A 16,615-nucleotide genomic window follows, 5' to 3' on the forward strand; every position below is an offset into this window, starting at 1 on the left:
CAAACTGTAATTTCAAGGTATTCAAAACAACATATATGGTATCCAAAACACCTCCTAAAAACTTGTAAACAAACCAAAAAGTGTTGGATATCCTCCTGGACAAGTTTTTCCAAAACCCAAGTGATACATTCATACAACACTATGTGATACTTTCCAGTATTGTACAACCTTTCTAATGAAGGAGTGCGATACTTTCAAGATTTGGATGAAACTTCTCAACAAGGTGTGTGATACTTCACAAGTATCATATGACCTTTATCCAATGTGTGTGTGATACTTTCTAATATCGCATGACATTTCTCTTGACAGTGTGTGATACAATTAGGGCTCACATGATATTTCTTCTTTAGGTGTGCAATACTTTAAAGTATAGCCCAATGTTGATGTATGGTCACCCAAGAACAACAAGAAATGTGCCAAGGAAAAATCAATTGAAATAACAAGAAGTTACAAGCTCCACAATGGGGAATACAAATCCACAATTGAGGCATAGACATTCAAACAATAACTACAAGATAGAGATCTAGTGTCTAACCATCTAACATAGTAGTTAAAGGAAAAAATTGAAAGTAACATCATAGTGTACCAAGAAAACATTGTAATGAACTAAATAACCAAATTTTCCTCCCAACTATAATAGAATCATGAAACCTTGAAGGTCCTAGCCATCCCCCACATGTAAAATCCCAAACTACTAACTAGATTGCCAGAGCTATCTTATGAGGACCTCACTTATAATGTGTACTAGAACATAAGAATAAGAAAATCTAACATGCTAGAAATAAAACATAAGATAATCCCACAAATCAAACTCATCATTTACATGTGCTAAATATCATAATATAGGAATGCACCAATAAAAATAATATCATCATGATATCCAAGCATTCCAATAAAAGCATAAAACACAAGATAACATACTTTGGAACCTAAAGTACCAAGTGTAACAACAAACAATGATCATACTAGAATAAAGAACCATCTATGTACATCGGTCCCCAATAGTAGTGAAGGTAGCTACATCTTCCAACCACATGGAACTTATAGATCGACTCCCACTATGCTCATGGAGATAATGATTCAACCACAAACATAGATGAAGAAAATGTCCATGGCTAACACTCACACTAGATAGTATGATTAATGAAACCAAGATCAAATATAATGCATAAATTATAGGTCTTGATTCTACAAGCCAAAGCTTAGAATGCCCAGATTCATATCCCTCAATGAAAGGCTCTAGCACAGATTAGTATCTTAAGTTTTGTTAGCACCTAGTGTTTTATTTAGTTATCGCTTAATTAAAACTTCCTCTTCCAACCCTCTGGGCACAATGATCACTAGGTTGTAAGATAGAAGTCCCATCCATATGCTACCCTATTATACCCATGCTCATCCAATGATGAGTGCTTGTAAAAATGCATATTCTTAACCCAACCCCAATGATCATAACTCCCAAAAGTACCACTAAAGATCAGGCCTCAAAAGTCACCCAAAAAAATATATGTACACGTACTCATGTGTGGTACACCACCATCATGAAGATCATAACACAAGAACTCGATGAGAACACAAGAAAAATATCACTCAACTAAAATAGCTCAAGATGATAGATGCGGTGTAAATCCAAATGCAACAAAAATTGCGATAGTGGTTAGACTAATATCCAAATGGATGATCTTGGTCCATGACCAAAAACATGCCAAGAAAACCTAAGAAAATAGGTCAGCACACAAAATGAGGTAAAAACCCCAAGAACTAGAAAAAATTGAAATTAAAACCCATTTGGTCATTGGGCACAAAAGCCTCAAAAATCCAATAAAATTTGGGTTCAGACACCATATGCAAAAATGGCCAGCATAATGGTGCAAAATCCCAAACTCTCATCCTAAAAATAGGGAAAATATTCATACCCAACCAACTAGGAAAAACCTACAAACAAAAATGGAGGGGAACACTAGTTCTTAGCCTCCAGAGAAACAACTACCAAAAATAGATATAGAATCTAAACTAAAACTAGAAAACAAGAGAGTCCTACCTAGCAACAAAAGGGGCTAAAATGGAAAATAGCCAAGTAAAATAAATGACCTATAGATACAAGGAAAAATAACAGTAAAGCAATATCTCTCTCGGATCTAGATCTAATGAGTCCATCCTTGTGAAGATCCCATGCCCACAACTCTCACAATGAGCAAAAAACCAATCCTTCAGAAAAGGATTTTAGAAAAACCTCTCCAACTTCTAAATTGAAAAGGTGAAAAGTGAGGAATTAAATTCAGCTTTCAATACATATTCACTTTTTGAGTCAATAATTGATCAGGGGAAATAGCTAGTTAAACTAGTTAAACTTTGAATTGACCCAAATGAAAACAAGTTATTCTTAGAAATACGAATTCATCTATGAAAAAGCCATCAAAAAAAAATTCAATAAAAATTTAAAGCCTAAAATCACAAAAATTTCTTTAACAACTTTTGTGACAATGCAAATCTCTAAATGTATAGACATGTTCACTACTCTAATCACATAATGCTAACAAGTTTGGATTTACAATTACCAAAAGGTTTAATTTAAACAAATAAATAAGGATACGTAGACCATACATGGATGGCATTGGTAAAATATGAATAGTTGAATCACTAACTACATGTGCCACTGCTAGGGATATAAATTGATGCAGGAGCATCTGAGGTCTTTTTTGTTTACCTCAATAGTCTAACGTAGGGGCATCCTAGTTGTCGTGTTATTCCATAATTGTATTGGTTGTTGCAAAGTTACAACAATTACCGAGTGCTAGTAAAATTTTAGTCATTTTTGAGTTGAAGTTATCCCACATCCTGTTAACATACTGGTTGGTGTGTAATCCCATTTATTCTACCAGTTTCAACCAAGTGATCCTTCAAGTGCCAAGTTGGTCAATTATAGTGTTTGTTGAGTGCTAGTGTTTTCCGAGTTGTAATGTGTGCCAAGTGTTCCTTCATGTGCTGAGTGTTCTTGTTAGTGTTGAGTTTTCTTTTATTAGTTTTCTATGTTTGTTTCCAATTTAAATTGACCTGGTGTGTATTTAATTTCATGATGGGTATTTAATATTTGCTGAGAGCCAACTTGTGGCTTGCTTATGAATTTAATGTAAGGGTTTGTTTATTTGGTAATTTTTAATAGGCTGACTTGTGGCTATGTAAGTATTTAAAGGGGTCTTGTGTAGAGTCTTAGGCATTATGATTTGATGTTGGATTATTGTCCAAGCATGGAGATGTAGAAAATCTTGAAGAAGTCATTTTAGTTAAGGGTTGTTACCATGGAGCAACTTGAAGATAGAAGTTTGCATTTGAGTTTAAAGATCTATCCTTCTTTGAATTATGTTTTCATCTTTATAATGGTCATAACTCGGAAGGTTGTATAGCCAGGCATGTTGGATATAAATTTCTTGATTCTAATATATGAAATATTGTCTCTCTGGATCTAAATCTCGTTCCTCTTGTTCATTTTCTACTATGTATTTTTTTTTTGGTTTTTGGATTAACTCATTTTGGGCTACACCTAGATTAGTGTTGCATTAGGTGGTATTAGAGATAAGTTGTTCTTGACTGTGCAAGTAGATCATCAAAGTGTGAGGCAATTTGTGCCAGGACCTTAGTTGGGAAAATTTTATTAGAGAATTGTTTTCATTTTGGAAGTCTGAGCTAGTTGGTAATTTGGTGTAAGGTTCTAGATTTGTGAATTTGGCCTACACTTATAGAGGACTCATTGTTTGATTGTTGTTTGTATGTGTAAAGATGGTTTCTGGAAGGAGAGATTTGGGTCTAGAATTATTCGACATGTTGAGGAAACTTGTAGCCAGAGTAGAAGCTATTAAGTTAGCTCAAGACAGCAGAAGACATTTTGATGATGTTGAGAGCAATGAGTATGATTCTTTTTGGGGTAATTTACATGAAAAGATTGATGATCTAGAAGAGTCTAATTTGAGTTGGAATTTGAGGATTAGAAAGAAGGTTTATTGGTCAGATAAAGAGATTATGAAGAGAAGAAGATAGATCATGGAAGTACATGATGATTTTGCTAAAATAGAGGAAGTATCTTTTAGTTTTCATGAGGAGATGGATAGATCTAACATGGAAATTGGAAAGAATCTTGTTGTGCATAATGAGATTGATGAAGAGGAGAGTTTCACTTATGTTGGTAAGGAATTGGATGTTATTATACAGAATGATGTTAATGTTGGAATGGATGTGATTATGGACTTATCAATGGCTATCATTGCTGATCTAGAGTTATATATTCATTCTATTATCAATGATGTTGATCTGGATGTTGCTTGTGGTAAGAAGATGGATTTACATGTTGGTAATATGGTTGGGGGTTTCAGAGGTGTTATTAATGTGGATTTACATGATGCTATTTTTGCTGATATGGATCTAAACTTATATGTTTCTACTAAGATGCTGAAGGATATAGATGTTGTTACTAATGTGGATTTTCATGACATTGCTAATCTATATATTGCTAGAGGAATGAATATACATGTTTTTTTATTATGGACTTGTATATTGCTCCTATTATGGATATGAGTTCATATGTTGTTGCTGATAGGGTTTGTGATTTGGATATTGTTGCTGGTCTGGTTTTCATGTATGAGGATGATGTTATGGATGATGATGATGATGATAAGTTGTAGATGGAACATTGTGATTTTTAGTTGAGCTCATATGTTGATTGGTTGGATGAGATTCTAATTTTTGAATGGATGAAGCGTAGATGGTTGATTTTTAGATTTGATCTCTTTTCTTTGATGGAGTGGAAACCTTTTGTGAAGATGAACTTGAGTACAAAATTTTCTTTTGGAAGCAAACTATGAGACACATTTTTCTATTTACTCGGGGAGTTTGATGTAGAAGCATCTGAGGTATTTTCTATTTACCTCGGTTGTCTGATGCAGGGGCATCCTAGCCATCACATTATCTTGCTGATTCTATTGGTTGCTATTGAGTTACAATAAGTACTGAATGCTAGTAAATTTTTAGTCATTTTCAAGTTGAAGTTATCCCACATCCTATTAACATACTAGTCGGTGTGCAATCCCATTTATTCTACTAGTTTCAACTAAGTGATCCATTAAGTGTTGAGTTTGTCAGTTGTAGTGTTTACCAAGTTGCAATATGTGTCAAGTGTTCCTTCATGTGATGAGTTTTCTTGTATGTGTCAAGCACTAGTATTAGTTTTCTATGTCTATTTCTAGTTTAAGCTAACCTGGCACATATTTAATTTTGTGATGAGTATTTAATATTTTTTGACAGTCAACTTGTGGCTTGGTTAAGCATTTAATGTAAGGTTTTGTTTATTTGGTAATTTGTAATAGGCTGACTTATAGCCGTGCAAGTATTTATAGGGTTCTTGGGTAGAGTAATGTTAAGGGGGAGATTGTTAGAAATTTTTTCAACACTCCCCTCAAGAGTTGTGAAAAGGTCTTAATCACCTCCTATGTACTATAAGTTGAGTGGTTGTATTAGACATTGAGAGATTAGTTTTTTGGTGCAACATCAACCTTACTTGAATAGACAACCTTTAGTTTACTTGGGAGGCCTTCCAAAAGTTGGTTTTCCAAGATAGACAAAAATCATGAGGCATGAACCTGGGTAGGAAACCTTCCAATTTTGTGCTAAAGACCTTTTTCCACTTTCTTGAGCCACCTTTCTAGTTTCCAAACATAGAATTTGTAAGGACTTCACAAGAGGGACTAAGAGGAGCCCACACTTTCACCAAGAGGGTTATGAGAAATGTGTAGAGCCATTTTAGGGTGTTCGTCCATTGTTAGCTAACTCATTGCCCACTTTCCAATTTTGGAGACAAGTTTAGTAGTTAGAGACTTTTGAAGGAGTAGGAGGGTGCTCTTCATCAATTATCTTCCATAGCTTGGACCAAGGTTGATCATATTCTTCCTTATGTAATTTTATGTTCTAGTTGAAAATAGTTTTGAGTATGGATATATTTGTGAAGATTTTGTATGGTAGTATGGTGCTAGTATATTTGTTATAGAAATTTTCATTTCTTGGTTTATTGTGTTGTTCATGGGTGTATCAAGACATATCTTTTCATTGCGAGGAAGAGGTTGCCCTGGGGGTGAAGGGATGAAACTCCTTCAAGCATAGAGTCTCTCCTCATGGAGGAGAAAGATGCAACAAGGAGGTATGGTCTCTTTATGCCACTTTGCATATAGGGGGCATAAGGGGAGTTTTAAGGAAAATGAGCCTTGTTTTGGGGGCCATAAGGGTTTAGGGGTTGTTATGAGTGAGCAATCATGTATTCCATTTTCCTTGTAATGGCAAGGTTTCTTATTAATACTATGGCTTCTCCTCATTGTGATGTTCATTTGCACCCCATTACTGGCCTTGAAATGGTCAAATGCGGAGCCTTGGGAAAGGGTACATTCATGTTCTATGTTTTATGTTGTATATTTGCAAGGTTTTATTTATGTGTTTTTAGTGTTATGTGTGTGAAAACCAAGCTGGTATCTAGTTCTCCTAGCTCGGAGGTGGCCTTGTAAAGGCCTAGGCTAGGAGGTGAGCCTTCCATAGATAGTACTTATTTTCGTTAGGAGTTATTATGTAGTTTTCTAAAGCTTAGGAGTGGAAGAAATTATGCTTTTTTTTATAAAAAAATTCCATTGTGTAATATTTTACTTCTTTGTTGTATAAATGGGTGGGAGAGTCTCCCACATAGTTGTATTTTCAGTTTCATGATAATTGCATAAAAGAAAACCAATTTGAAAGGTTGTAGTTGTAAAGGAATGATGTGAGAAAAAAATTTTGTTGGTATAAACTAGGGGAAATATGCTTATTTATAGTCAAGCTATTTAACTACTTTAAAATGTCCTTATATTACACAGTTAGATATAACAAAAACTATTATTATTAAATCATTAGTCAGTTTAGAATATGGAATCAGTGCATTTATAGTATCTATAGGGTTGAATAAATTTGCATGAATATTATTTTTTTGGTTATTTCTAATTTTGACTTCATGAATGAAATATAAATATGATCATATTTATATGTATGATTATATATAATTATAAATATAGTTGTGTGAAAATAATATACATTTTCATACATACATACATACACACATACATATATATATATATATATATATATGGATATAAAAGCTAATTTGAAATCCTTAAATATTTATATTATTACAAGACTATCATAGATAAATATATATAAGTGTGTGGATGTGTGTGTGTGTCTATATATATATATATATATATATATATATATATATATATATATAGAATTCTTTGATTAATTGGAAATAAAAATAAAAAGTTTAAACACACAATTTTTTTTTATCAAAAGAGAGATCTCTATGATTATTATAATAAACATGATATTATGTCCTTACACTATGCTCAAAATAATTTGTTGATAGCAAGATATTTTTTAGTGGCTAATATTTGTAAACTAGCTAATTTTAGAAAAAATTACTAGTAATTTGGCTAATAATTTAAGATTGTCACATTTTTATTAAATTTAGTTCTAAAATATTTAAAATCGCTTAGTAATTTGTTTTCTTAAAAAAAAAAAATACAAAGATTCGATACATGATTAGATTTGATTCACCTAAACATTATATATTATCAAAGAAATTAAAATTAATTCACCAATAATTATCATAATTATTAGTTACTTTAGTGATATATCACCAATATTTAGTTTTCACTATTGATTTAAAATATGTTCAATTTTGATTTGTAATATTCCATGATGGTTAGTGAACTTCCTATTATTATTGAGATTCACCAATATTTTCTACTAAAAAATTATGATTCCAAAATAATCACCACTGTAAATAATATTTAAAATTAAAAAAATTGAGAGATTTGTCAATAAAAATAATTTGGGTTTTCAAACTAATGAAGGATTCATCAATATTTTATATTTTTGGAGGGGGGTTTCTTAAAGTTTACCTTGGTCAATAGGCTTTAAAATGTGGAAATACTCTTGTACTTTTTGCTTAGAAAATTTGTCTCCTACCATGAAATTACTTTAAAAGCCACAAATAACTTATTAAAAACCCGTAAAACCATTTTGTGGTGGTGAAAAATCTATTCACATTGAGAAAATGATGTCCAACATTATAAAATTTTATTGTTATTTGGAAAAATTATTCTTATCTATTTTTAAATGATTAAAATAATTATTACTAATTATCTTTTTTATTAATCAATTTTAAAATTAAAATAAACAATAGCATTGTATAAAATAATAATAGAATGAATTAAATTAACTGTATAAAACCTAAAAATTGTGTTTTCTAGTTTAAAAAGATATGTATTTTTTTGATAGATTATATTATAACAAGTTTATTTCTTCTTTAATCTAATTGTTCTTTTGCCAATAAAAAAAATTATTACAAATTTTTTATTAATTAAAAACAATATTATTCTTGAATGAATAAAATAAAAAATATATAAATGCAATGATAACATTTAAAGAATTTTTTTTTAAGGGTATTGAGGATTTTTTATGTTTTCTAATTTTTTTTTGATGAATAATTGATATCAGGCCTTTGGTCGTATGAACTTATAGGGTGACCCTATTTCCCTAGCCCCTTTTTTTGTGAATATGTAACTTTATTGTATTTTGTTAATATAAGGACTATTCATAAAAAACTTTAAAAAGTAAATTTAAGATTACTTTTTATATTAAGAATTAAATAAATACATTTTGGAAAAAAATTCTTTAAAAAATTAACTATTATCTATTTAATTAATTTAAGCAAACTTATTATAGTAAAGTTAAGATAAAATTTTAATAAAAAATTAAACAAATATTTTTTTAATATGTTTATTTTCATAAAAAATAAATATCATATATTTAATTAATTAAAAAAAATCCATAAATACTTCATTAATAAAAAAAGGAATGTCATTATTTTTAACTTTGCCATTTCTATTAATCATTTTGAAAATTAAAATAAACAATAATATTGTGTAAAATAATATCAGAATAGATAAAAATTGATTGTATAAAACTTAAAACTTATGTTTTGGGTAAAAAAGATATTTATTGATAAAATAAAATTACAAAATCATAAAATATTATAATTGCAAAAAAAACTCATTCTTATTCTAATAATATCCTTGAATAAATAAAAATAGAAAAAATTTAAATGCAATGATAATTCACACTTAAAAATATAAATTATAATAATATTTGAAAAAAATTATATATTGAATTTAAGATTACTTTCTTATATGAACAATTAAATAAATAGTTTCTCAATATTTTAATTTCATAAAAAAAGAACTATCATTTAATTAATTAATTTAAACAAACTTAATTAAAATTGAATAAATATTTTCTCAATATACATTTTTCTTCTCTATTTATTGATAGACACAATAATCAAAATAAAGTACCAAAATAATAAAAATAAAATATCTAGGGTTTAGCTGAGGATGGCTTCAGAATAGGTTGGAAATAACAGAGAAAAACTAGGCCATTTAGGAAGCACCAAGGTTTTTCCTATTCAGCCCAATGGAGGAACCAATGGCCTTTTTCAAGGAGAAATAGGCCCCCTTTTGAGAAAAGGAGAGACTTTTAATTTAACAGTAAAGGTCACAAACTAGTCATTTCCTCCTCACCCAATGCAAGGTTCACTTCTACAAACTGGGAGGGAGGATGGACTTTAGCAAAATAGCTCAAAAATTTTGGAGATCGAATGTGGTAGAGACCTTATAGAGGGAGAGCATTGTCCTTCCTAAAGAAATAAAGTGCACAGTGGATAGTTTGAAAGTTGAACTCTGATCCTAGCAAGACTCGGTGAGTTTCTTTTAAAGAGTAATGCTTTGTTTCCAAAGTGGGGAGGGAAGTGGCATGTTGTTTGAAATCTAAAAGGATGGTGTGATAAACAGTGGAGCATGGTTAAGATTTTAAAGTATTATAAAGTGGGTTTTGAATGTTGGTGGTAGAGAGTGCTCAAGATAGGGACTGGATCCTAAATAGTGGCCCATGTCTTTTAATAGAATAGGTTTATATATGAAACCTTAGGAGCCAAACTTTGATCTAACAAAGGAATCTACTCAATCCTTCCCTATATGTATTGGCTTGACAAGCCTTTCCTGAGAATATTAGACTGAAGAAATTTATCAATTAATAGGGAATAAACTGGGCTCTTATGTCAGTTCTATTGAGATGGTGGATAAGGTGTCTTTGCAAAAGTTTCCATGCATTTATATTATATGGAATTATTGTCATTATCTCCTAGAGATGATTGAGATGGATTCAAAGGAAGGGGTGCGGAGACAAGGATTGTCCATAGAGGATGAGCTAAAGGCGTGTGAGGATTGTGTCAGTGAGGATCATTTCTCTAATGGGTGTACTCTTGGAGGGTAGTTAAGAGAAAAGGAGGGTGAAAATTGTTGACTCGAGCTAATGATGTCCATTGCCATGTCTTTGCAAAATGAAGAAGAGTGCCAAGTCAAGTTGGCTAGGAATGTAGCATGGGAATGTGGACTTGTTCTGGGGGGAGAAGGGAAATTATGCAAATAGTTTTGAACCCAAGGAAAGGAGGAAAGAAGGAATAGAGAACATATATGAGGTTTTAGACATCTTTCTTTAGGAGTGGCGAGGGAGTTTTTTGATGTAGGGGTTTCTTGGGGGGAATTTTTGTTAAAGGAGGGGAAGCAAGCAAGATTCACCCTTAGGGGGTGGATTTTCCTTTAAGTGAATGTGTAGAATCCCCACAAAAATGATGGGATGAGGAAGCTTGACAAGAGAGGGAGGCTATATTGTCAAAAAGATCAAAGAAATTGAGAAAGGATGTTTGGAGTTGCTCAGAGACCCTTGAAGATGATTATTTTTTATATTCTTCTAATAATGTTGGAATGGAGGAAGCTAGAGTGAAGGATATTGAAATTTCTCCTATTAGAAATCTAGAGTGTTCTTTCAATATTGAGGAAATTTCCAAGGAGGAATCTACACTAGATGATTCTAAAGAGGAAGGGTTGGTTGGGAGTGAGGAGGACTTCATGGGGCTCTTAGACAATTCTTTTCTTAATAATAAGAGAAGACTATCTCAGACAGAAAGGAAGAATCATAATATAAAGGTGGGGGGAAAAATAAAAGGGAGTGAGAAGTACTATTAATTCTTTGATTCATATTGTTGGAAGTGCTAGAGGGCAAATTAAACTAAAAGAAGGAAGAGGGATATTCTCTTCCCAAAAGAAATGAAGCTCCTTTCGTAGAATGTTAGGGGTTATGATCACCTTGACAATATTTTCTCGATCAACAGGGGTCTTAATCAAGTGAGGCTACATTTGGTTTTGTTTAAAGAAACAAAGATTAAGATGGAAGACATTGACAGGATGAAGAGAATTTTTTATAAGTGGAACAATGTTTGGAATGAGGGTGTTTGTGCTTCTAGATGATAAGGACTTTTAAGGAAGAGTGACTATGTGTCAATAGTAGTAATGTAGCAGTCGCAGTATTGGTAGTGGTTGAGAATTACTTATAAATAGTTAGGAAAAAATTTCAATCTTATTACTATTTATGGTTTGACTCAAATCAGAGATAAGAAACTTTTATGGAACACTCTAGTTAGTGTTTTGGAGGGTGTAATGGAAGAAATGGTGAGCCTCAGAGGGGATTTTAATTCAATCACATATCCAAAAGAGAAAAGAGGTGGGAAAGGCTGGAGATCTGTTAGTCAAAAGGACTTCACAAAATTTGTTTTGGGGAATGGTTTAGTTGACATCCCTTTCAAAATAGAAGAGTTCACTTGGACCAATAGGAGATTGAGGTTGTAAATATTATGGAAAAGTGATGAAAGTAGTGGGTGTAAATACCAAATACCCTCTCTCAAATCCTTCCTTGAGCTTCTAACCGCTACCTATATTCTCCTTGTCCCTCAAGACCTACCATTGGGTAGAGATGTGGTCAATGATCATTTTATCCTTTCTCATTAATCTTCCAAACCCATCTCTACCTTCTAAGTACACAAGAAGTCTTCAAAAGGCATCCAAACATCAACTTACACCTTACTCCCTAATGATCTCATTCTAGTTTTGACATATGAATGACAATACACTTAAGCCATTACTTAATAGTACTTAGTGCATGCTAAGAAAGTAGTGTATATTGGGCATAAGATGTCAGATACTGCATGCTAAGAAAAATATACAGTATGTATGTGATGAGAAAATAGTGTCAAGTCACTCTAGTGATGAACAAGCTAATACATATCAAGTGATTCAAATGTCGAGTGGACAATGGATGTCAATTCATTCAAAGGCCAAGTTATAGCATTGAAGATATAAGATAAGGTAAGATAAGATAATATTATTAATGTCCAACAAAAGACCACAATGAGGGTCTATGATACTGGAAGCTTACATCAAGAAAATAGTAGAAAAATAGAGCACCAAATGGTGACCACAAAAGAAAAAGTACAAAAAATGAAGAAGAAGAAGAAAGCAAGAGACATCATGAAAAAGATTAGGTATCCATCCTCATAGGGAAAAAGTCCAATAGTGACTGATCAGTGAGGCTACCAGATGCCCTGTGATGAAGCTAAGTGCTATGAGAGGAGTGATGCTAGTGAAGAGGTCCTCAACAGGGTCTCATAGATCTAGAATGGAAAATATTAGGGAGATTGTAGGGATGCTTCATAGCCCAAACTAGAGTTAAGGGTGAGAAGAAGATCATAATAAGTTGTGTCTAGGCCTGACATCTGGGAAATGAAAGCTGCAAAGTATAATCATGAATCTACAAGCACATACAGAGATAAAGTGCAATGCAATGTTGATTAGTGTACCTGAAAAAATCTTAGAGGGATCTGCAATCTCTATATAGATAGTAAAATCTCCCTCTAATATCTTAGTATATGGGGCATCTAAAAATAAAATGAGTCTTAGATTCTACCTTAGCTAAGGTACAAAGTGTGCACACCTAATCCTCTTTAGCAATATGGTGATTGACCTGGATCAAGAGTTTGTGTGAACCCACCCTAAAGGAGCTAAGGGAGATACATAGGGCATGTGTCCAATATCTATGTAAGTACTCAGGGAGAAAAATAATCCCATCTTGAATATCTAAGAAGTGCTCAGTGTAGAAAGCCATCCTTGAGCATAGTCCCCCTATAGGATCCACCTAGGTCCATTTGATATATTGCATGTAGATGTCAAGTCTGACATGTTTCTTCAACTCCTACCAAGAGGGGAGTAGATGAGTAGGAGTGTCTAATGAGAACTGGTATGGAGGGAAATGGTCAATGTCAATCCCAACTGAGCTCAGTAGGATAATAGCCTAATAATACCAAGAATGGGCTCTAGTAGCTCAATCAAAGTCTATAATAGCAACTAAGGAGTAGTAGGCTAAGTAAGGGTATCTATGTTATCCTTTAATCGAGTTTGTAAAACCACAAAGATGGTGGAGAAACCAAATTAGGTCAAAAATGGCTGATAGCCTAAATGAGTGAGCTCCAAACTCAACCAAAATAATACTATGGGGGGTAGATCTGTGACATCTAATAATCTAAAAGAGGAGCAAATTCAAGATATGCTCGATCATGGCCCAATCTGAGTCTAAAAGGGAAGGACCCCAAACCACCACACAATAGAGCACTGTGGGTCTTACTAAGTGTTAGATTATGATGACTAATCAGGAAAGTACTATAGATACTAAAAAAAATTTTGGGCCGTGGTTGATGTTGCAGCTGACATATTATGGCCGACATGTTGTAACCCTAAAATGGATAAAATACTTGTATAAAAGGGTTTCGGGTTAGGTATTTTTCATTATGTTGTGATGCAAAATTGCTTCTTGTGTTTGTATTGAGCTATAAGGGATTACAGACTGTAATCAGGTTGTAATCACTGGATTGTAATAAGATCGGACTGGCTATTTGGTGGATGTAGCCTAGGGATTAGGTGAACCACGTTAAATCTTGGTGCCTTGTGTTCATTTCTGTGTGATCTATTATTTTTTTTATTGGTTATATTTGCATAAAATTTTTATTTCTATCCGTGTTTTATCGTAACAAGTGATATCAGAGCCTAGTTTTTTTTTTTTTTTTTTTTCAGTTATCCTCTACAGGAAAGTTTCATAGTTGAGTGGGAGTCTCATGGTTGAGTGAGAGCAATAGTAGATGAGGGTAAGCTGAGGGTCGACAGGTTTAATGGGCAGAACTTCCAGTTATGGAAGATGCAAATGGAAGAGTATATGTATTAGAAGGATTTATGGAAGTCATTGGAAGGAAAAGCCAAGAATCAGGGAACTATGTCAGAGGCTAAATGAGATCTTTTGGACAGAAAGGCACTTAGAAGCATTCAGTTATGCTTGGCACCATTAGTGGCATTTAATATTACAAAAGCAAATATGATAGAAGAGTTGATGAAAACCCTAGTGACATTGTATGAAAAGCCCTCCGCTTCAAACAAGGTATTTCTCATGAAGCATTTATTTAATATGAAAATGGCAGAAGGTGGATCTATTGCAGATCATTTAAATGAGTTTAATATAATTACTAGTTAGTTATCTTCTATGGGTATAAATTTTGATGAAGAAATTAGGGCTCTCTTGATTTTGTGTTCTTTACCTGAAAGTTGAAATGGCTTGGTAATGGCAGTGAGTAATATGATGATGTGATTTTTTGAGTGAGGAAACTCATAGGAAATCCTCAGGTGGATCTACATCAAGAAGTGCTTTGAATGCACAAAGTAGGGGTAGAACAACTGAGAGAGGAAGTAACTCTATAAATTGTGGGAAATCAAGAGGAAAGTCAAAGGGGAAGAGGTCTTAATCAAGAGGACCAAACGATTGCTGGTACTGTGGGAAACTAGGGCACAAAAAGAAAGATTGTTGGAATCAAAAGAAAAATGAAGGAGATAAATCAGATGGAGACAAGGAGGCAAATTTGGTAAGTAACAAATCCAAAGAGGATGCTTTGCTTCTGTCTTTAGAAATTGTTGATGATTCATGGGTTTTAGATTATGTTGCTTCATTTCATGCTACACCTCATAGAGGTTATTTCATTGATTATGTCCAAGGGGATTTTGGGCTTGTTTATTTGGGGGATAATGAACCCTATCATATTGTTGGAAAGGGAAAAATTAAGATTAAGTTTCAGAATGGGAATCATTGGCTACTACATGAGGTAAGACATGTTCCAAGGCTGAGTAGGAATTTAATTTCAATGGGGCAACTCGATGATGAGGGTTGTGTAGTTACTTTTAATGATAAAAATTGGAAGGTTTCAAAAGGTTCCCTTGTAGTAGAAAAAGGTGTGAAAGTAGGTACCTTATATCTTTGTACAAGTCATATTGTTCCTTTTACTTTGATTGTTTCAGAGAAAAATGAATATTCAGGAACAATTGCTGCAGTTGAGCAGGGAGAACAAATAGTTGCTATAGATTCTGATACAGTGTTGTGGCACAATAGACTTGGGCACATGAGTGAGAAAGGTATGAAATTACTTCATTCAAAGAAATTTTTACCAGGTCTAAAATGTGTTAATATAGATTTCTATGAAAGTTGTGTGTATGGAAAACAAAAGAGAGTGAGTTTTGTAAAGACTAGGAAGGAAAACAAAAAGGAGAAATTAGAGCTTGTGCATACAGATGTATGGGGACCAGCTCAGGTATCTTCCCTTGGTGGCTCTCATTATTATGTTACATTTATTGATGACGCAACTAGAAAAGTATGGGTTTATTTCCTTAGATAGAAATCTAATGTATTTTAAACTTTTAAGAAATGGAAATGCTTGGTTGAAAATGAGACTGGTAAGAAATTAAAATGTCTCAGATTTGATAATGGTGGTAAGTATTACAGTCATGAATTTGAAGATTATTGCTCCACTAATGGTATTCATAGACAAAAAAATGTTCCAAGGACTCTACAGGAAAATGGAGTGGCTGAACGCATAAACATGACTATAATGGAGCGTGCAAGGAGCATGAGGTTGCATGCTAGGTTTCCCTTACACATGTGGGTGGAGGCTATCAATACTATAGTATATTTGATTAATAGAGGTCCCTCTACTCCATTGGGCTATGGTATTCTAGAGGAAGCATGGATTGGTAAGAAGGTGAGTTGTTCTTTTCTCAAGACCTTCGATTGTGAAGCTTTTGCTCATATAGACTCTAAAAATAGAACCAAGCTAGAAGCTAAATCAAAGAAATGTGTCTTTGTTGGATATGGATTTAATTAATTTAGTTGTAGGCTTTGGGATTTTGAAAATCATAAAATTGTAAGAATTTAAGATGTCATATTCAATGAGAAAGTGTTTTACAAAGATTTGTTGCAGCAACATGAGAAGAAAGAAGATGATTATGTAGTGCTGGATGATACTCCAAAGCTAATGTTCCAACCATTCCTCATGATGTGCAACAACTGCAAAAACAAATACCACACACACCAGTGAATGTTAGATGGTCAACAAGGCATATTAGACCTCCACAAAGATTTTCTCCCTCTTTGTATTCTATTTTACTTACTGCTACTGGTGAACCTGAAAGTTATGATGAAGCTATGCAGGTGGATACTAAGATTCAGTGGGAGTCTGCAATGAAAGATGAAATGGACTCTTTGCTAAAGAATAAGACATGGGATCTATGCA

Source organism: Cupressus sempervirens, chromosome 2 (genome assembly GCF_028749045.1).
Source record: "Cupressus sempervirens isolate cs-2001-9-10 chromosome 2, ASM2874904v1, whole genome shotgun sequence".
Lineage (NCBI taxonomy): Eukaryota > Viridiplantae > Streptophyta > Pinopsida > Cupressales > Cupressaceae > Cupressus > Cupressus sempervirens.